Below are 6000 nucleotides of genomic sequence, written 5' to 3' on the forward strand. Positions count from 1 at the left end.
CACCTATGGGTGGCTGCAATTAGAAACTGGCCCCGTTAAATGTCCAAATCCCCCCACCCACCCAACCCCCTCCAATGTACAGTTTCTTCCCCTTCGGATGTATATATTTTTCTTATGATCTTTTTTCTTTTTCTTTTCACACAGTAGGCTACTGTATATTTGTATGTCTTGTATGTCATAAATGTCCTGATGAATTGAAAACGGAGGACCCTGGTGTAAACATGACAACAATTTTTTTCTGGTCTGCATCCTCGTAGCAGTTGTTTGTATTGAGCCGTACTGTATTGTACCCATTCTGCAATCTGTTAATAAAGTTTTCAATCAATCAATCAAGTATCTCACCTTGCGCGAGAGAGAAGGTGCTGGAAAATAATGCGTTGGTGCCCTCTTGAGGCAGAGGGATGCAACATGCATCAAATACTGTTATAAATAATGTTAATGTTTCAGGCAAGTGAACATGATCTTTGGGCAAGAAGAACATGACCTCTTGAAACCTTAGTGTTAAATCCACTGATATTATAAATGTGTATGCTTATAGGTTCCGGACACCTTATAATGAGGTAACGTTGACAATAGTTGACATGGGGCAGTCCTGCTGCACTCCCTGTGCTCTCTCACTCTATCCTTGCATGTGTGTTTCTCCTTCTGTGCTTTCTCTTTTCTCTCTCTCTCTCTCCTCTCTCTCTCTCTCTCTCTCTCTCTCTCTCTCTCTCTCTCTCTCTCTCTCTCTCTCTCTCTCTCTCTCTCTCTCTCTCTCTCTCTCTCTCTCTCTCTCTCTCTCTCTCTCTCTCTCTCTCTCTCTCTCTCGCTCGCTGTCTCTCTTTCGTCTCAGGCTGACAGGACTGTTACCAAGCCGTAGGAGTTCAGTTCTCACTGATTGTGTTTATGTTTGGGCTGAGGTACACTGCTAAAAGAAAAAAATCAATTATTGTTTTAATTAACTTTCCATTTGGACTGGGTTTGATTGATTGATTGATTGATTGATTGATTGATTGATTGATTGATTGATTGATTGATTGAAAAACTTTATTAACAGATTGCAGAATGGGTACAATACAGTACAGCTCAATACACACAATTGTTAAGCGGATGCAGACCAGAGAAAGACTTTTGTCTTGTTTACATCAGGGTCCCCCATTTTCAATTCATCAGGACATACATGACATACAGATAGACAGTACTGCTACATCTATACATTTATGACATACCAGATTTGCAAATACAGTACTGTTTGTGATACAAAAAGAGTCCAGAAAAGGGAATATATACATTTGACGTAAAAACTGTACATTGGAGGAGGTTGGGGGGGGAAACACTGTACAACTGTACAAGCAAAACTGTACATTGGAATATTGACAACAATACTAGGTAATTTACTGTACATTGGAGGGGGTTGGGGGGGGGGGACACTGTACAAACAAGCAAAACTGTACATTGGAATTTTGACAACCATACTAGGTAATTTACTGTACATTGGAGGGGGTTGGGTTAGGACATTTACAGGGGCCAGTTTCGAATTGCAGTCTCCCGTAGGTGTTCTTTGAGAGTGGTTTTGAAAGTGGGTAGTGATTCACATTCCTTTAGGTAGGGCGTTCCACATTGACGTGGCATAATTGCGAAACGTGTTTAGTCCCTTGTTTGAGCCGAATCTGGGTTTAACATGATTTGTGGAGCTCCCTCTGGTGTTGTGATCGTGGTATTCACTGACCTTTGGGAAGTATTTTGACATGTACTTGGTCGTGTAGTGTATCTTGTAGACCAGGCCCATTGCAAGTTGCTGTACTCTGTCGTCTACTCTAAGCCATCCTAGGTTGTCAAAGTGGGCAGGGGTGAGGTGGGTTCTAGGAGTAAGGTCAAGCAGTAGTCTGACCAGTTTGTTTTGAGATGTTTGTAATTTTGTTTTTAGCGCCTTTGAGGTGCTTTGGTACCATGAGGTGCAAGCATAGTCATAGTACCCTTGAATGAGTGCTCCTGCCAGAGTCTTCAGGGTATTCTTGTTTACCAGAGAGGAGATCCGGTACAAGAATCGAGTTCCTAACCCATTTTGTCACAGGAAAGATTAGCCTCTAGGATGGAACCCAGGTAGGTAATTTCATCTTTCCTTGTGACAATATTGTCACCCACTGTAACTGAGAAGCCGTCAGTCTTGCTGAGTTTGTTATTTGAACCGAAGAGAATGGACTCTGTTTTGCCCATGTGTAATGATAGTTTGTTATCAGCGAGCCATATGCAGATTTTGCCTAGTTCCGAGCTGAGGGTTTTTTCAACCTGTAACTTGTTCTTGTCAAAGACCAGCAGGGTTGAGTCGTCCGCAAACAGGAACAAGTTGCAGTCACAAGCTGACGACATGTCATTTGCATAAATTAGGAACAGTAGCGGTCCTAGTATGCTTCCTTGTGGAACACCACAGCTCACTGTGAGGGGGGGGGGGGGGGGGGTAGGGTACCGTTTACCTCCACCATCGGTTCCCTCCCCTCAAGGTAGGTTTGCATCCAGCTCACTGATAGACTATCAAAACCAATTGCTTTTAGCTTGTCAATCAGAATGGAGTGATTGACAGTGTCGAAGGCCTTTTGTAGGTCCAGCATGACCATGCCGCAGTATTTGCCCGCGTCCACCTCTTGTTTGATGTGGTCGTTCAAATCGAGAAGGCATGTGTCAGTAGACTATTTTTTCCATGACTTTCGAGATGGAGGTAAGAATAGAAACAGGGCGGTAGTTGCCTGGGTCTAATTTGCTGCCCTTTTTGTGCAGAGGGGTCACCCTAGACATTTTGAAGTCTGTTTTATGGAGAGGTTTATTATGTGTGTGATGACTGGGGTGATGGCGGCTGCTGAGTCTCTGAGGAATTTGGAGGGGATGTTGTCATGGCCAGTGGCCTTGTTAGGTTGGAGGGCGCTCAGTTTTTTGAGTACCTCATCTGTTGTTACCATTTCCAGCTTGAAGTCGTCCTTGCGGACCCCTCGGTTTTTGTAGTAAGCTACTATGTGTTCTACGGTTCTACCCCATAATGCCCTGAGTGGGAGGGTAGTTTGTTTACCAGTGTTGTGGCTATGTTTGTGAAGAAAATGTTTAAGTAATTGGCTACATCCAGCTTGTCTGTGATGAGCGTTTTGTCCGTTTTTATGTTTATGTTTGAGAATCTGGTTTTAAGTTTTTTACTGCAGCCTAGTTGATTATTGAGTAATTTCCAAAGTTCCTGTGGTTTGTTTTTGTTTTCCTCAGTTTTGTCATTGATGAAATAATTTTTTGCAGTTTTGATCATGGAGTTTACGTCGTTTCTTAGTCTGTTTCTTTCCAGTTTGAGTTCAGTCACGTGGGCTTGGAGTTCACTGCTCGTGCTTTTGGAAAGCTTTGACTGACTTTTACGAAACTCAGAGCATTTTTTGTCTCTGGTTTTCATAGCGGCCAGTATTTTCGGAGTGCATCCACGGCTCAGCGCAATTTTTTACCCTGGTGGTTCTTAGGGGGGCCATGTCGTTTAGTATTGTTGAAAATTTGGTTTCTAAACCAAGCCATGTTTCTTCAACCAGTGTACCATTGAGTTTATCTGACCAGTCCAGACTCTCCAGTTTAAGGTTAAAGGCCTCGCTAGAGTAGGTTTTGAGGTCTCTAGATGTGACTGTTTTGTGGCAGCCAGCCTTTTGCTTTAGCTTTTTGCGGGTACAGAATATCATATAATGATCACTTAACCTGCATGCTATAACCCCTTTATTGGAGATCTTGGACTTGTCGGAGGTCAGAATGAGGTCAATGGTAGTCTGAGTTGACTCACACGTGTGGGTTGGGTGATTAGCTGGCTGAGGCTGTGCAGATCACAAAACCTACTGAATGACTTGAAGACGGGTGCATCTTTTCGTTGCATATCCGTGTTCCAGTCTCCAATAAGAATTTTGTCTACATCCTCAACTCCAGCTAAACACCCGTCAAGTGTATCATAAAAGCCACTATGATCTGGCGGTCTGTAGATTGAGCCAACTAGTAGGGATTTCGCCCTTTCGAATAGGATTTCCACCCATACAGTTTCAATTGATTCATGATTCAGGTCATTTCTGTTGATGAATTTGGTGTCTTTGTGTATGTACATACAGACACCACCTCCATGTTTGTTCCTATCATTCCTGATTATTGAGTAGGTAAACTGGTGATCTGGAAAAACGTGTGAGATTGTATCCAGGTCAGCTAAGCCCTAACTCCTTCCTCCTGTGATGTCTGCTCAGCTCTGTTCTCCCCTCTTCTCTCTCTTCCTCCCTGTCTTTTGCTTACTCTTTCTCTCTTGCTGTTTGCTCTCTCCCTCTCTCCTCAACAGATCTGTTCATCTTCTTTACTCAGATCACAAGAGCAACTACTGTATGACCTGATGGTGAATGTTGTCAAAATGTCAGTTGACATAGAATAGTCTTCTTTTTGGCAGAAAAGTCCCATATATAGAGCATGGAATCAGAAAATAATTTTATTATTCAATTTATTTTTCTCTCAAGTTTTGATGCAAAATATAAAACAATCAAGTCACACTAAACAATACAAAATCGGAAAAAAAAGGAACATGGAGATTTGCCTTTTCAAGTTCAAATCCTGTTTCTATGCAAAATATTCCAAGAGAGCAGAAGTCTGTTTACTACATGTGAAGCGGCATGCTTGATGTAGCACTGAGCAGCAGCAACAGCCAAGGTACATCTGGCTTTGAAATAAACGCTACAGGTCATTTGTTTGAAGACAGTTCTGCTCTCGTGCTGAGCTCAATAAGGTCACCTGCAGGTCACCGGGGTTGTTGTCGCTTCCCGCCAAAATGTTTAGGGCAATGTGACAAATTGACCTATGTCAAGCCCCGCCCCCCCCTCTCTCGATCCTTCAATCACAACTGTTGGAGGCAATTGGGGGGATCAAGAAAAGAGGGCGGGGCTTGAGATAGGCCAATCACTTACAATAGCGAGAATGTGTGTCTTTTTTCTTAGTACAGATGGACTGGTGCCACTTTTTGCTGACCAAGCACAAGTAATAGTACTTTTCTCGAAATTAGTACTTTGCTTGTATTGACCTTTCTTTTGTTGACAGCTAAGTTTTAATCTAATGAAATAACCCCCCCCCCCCCCCCCCAATTTATTTTCTAATGGGACTGACAGATAAACAGAATTTCATTATCATCAAATACCACTGTGCCAGTACTCGGTTCTTAGAAATGGTAACATATACTACATATTGATACAGAATACAAGTAGTTTAGCCGGGCCGATACCCGATACTAGTATTGGTGCACCTCAGATGTATTGATTGCCTATGCTTACAGGTTAATCAGATGTATTGATTGCCTATGCTTACAGGTTAATCAGATGTATTGATTGCCTATGCCTACAGGTTGATCAGATGTATTGATTGCCTATGCTTACAGGTTAATCAGATGTATTGATTGCCTACGCTCTAAAAGGGAATATAAAGGCCTGAGTGATAAGTCCCAGTGATAATAGAACCCTTAAACATGGCACAAATATCGCCATGTTTGCCCCACTGACCACATGTAAACGTGGAGGTTCGAGGACTGTCCAGGTTGAACAGATACAGTACAGAATGCAGTTATGAAAGCCATTTGTAACATTTAACTATCAAAGAGCATTTACAGACCAGTATGTCATCTTTTCACTCTCCAACACAAGCCTTCAGGAAGCAGGAAGCCTACAGTACAATGCATTTTGTAAAAAAAAAAAAAAAAAAGAAGAAAAAACCTATGTCCTATGAGAAAACAAAATAATGGCACGTTTCTGTTAAACCCCTGGAAGCTAATGTAAGTTTGTTTCCATTGCAAACACATTCAAGAACTAAGCGTCAACATCAAGAATGTCCATTGACGCTCGAAGCTGAACAACCCCAAAGTGACCGGGGCACTGGGCTTCAGAAATCCAGTAAGGCCTTAGAGCTACACCATAATACCTCAGATGAGAAACACACCACATCCGTTGGATTTAGAGTTAAGGGAACACACCAACATTATGGGAAATGTGCTTA

This window comes from Notolepis coatsorum (genome assembly GCF_963971535.1).
Source record: "Notolepis coatsorum genome assembly, chromosome: 6".
Classification (NCBI taxonomy): domain Eukaryota; kingdom Metazoa; phylum Chordata; class Actinopteri; order Aulopiformes; family Paralepididae; genus Notolepis; species Notolepis coatsorum.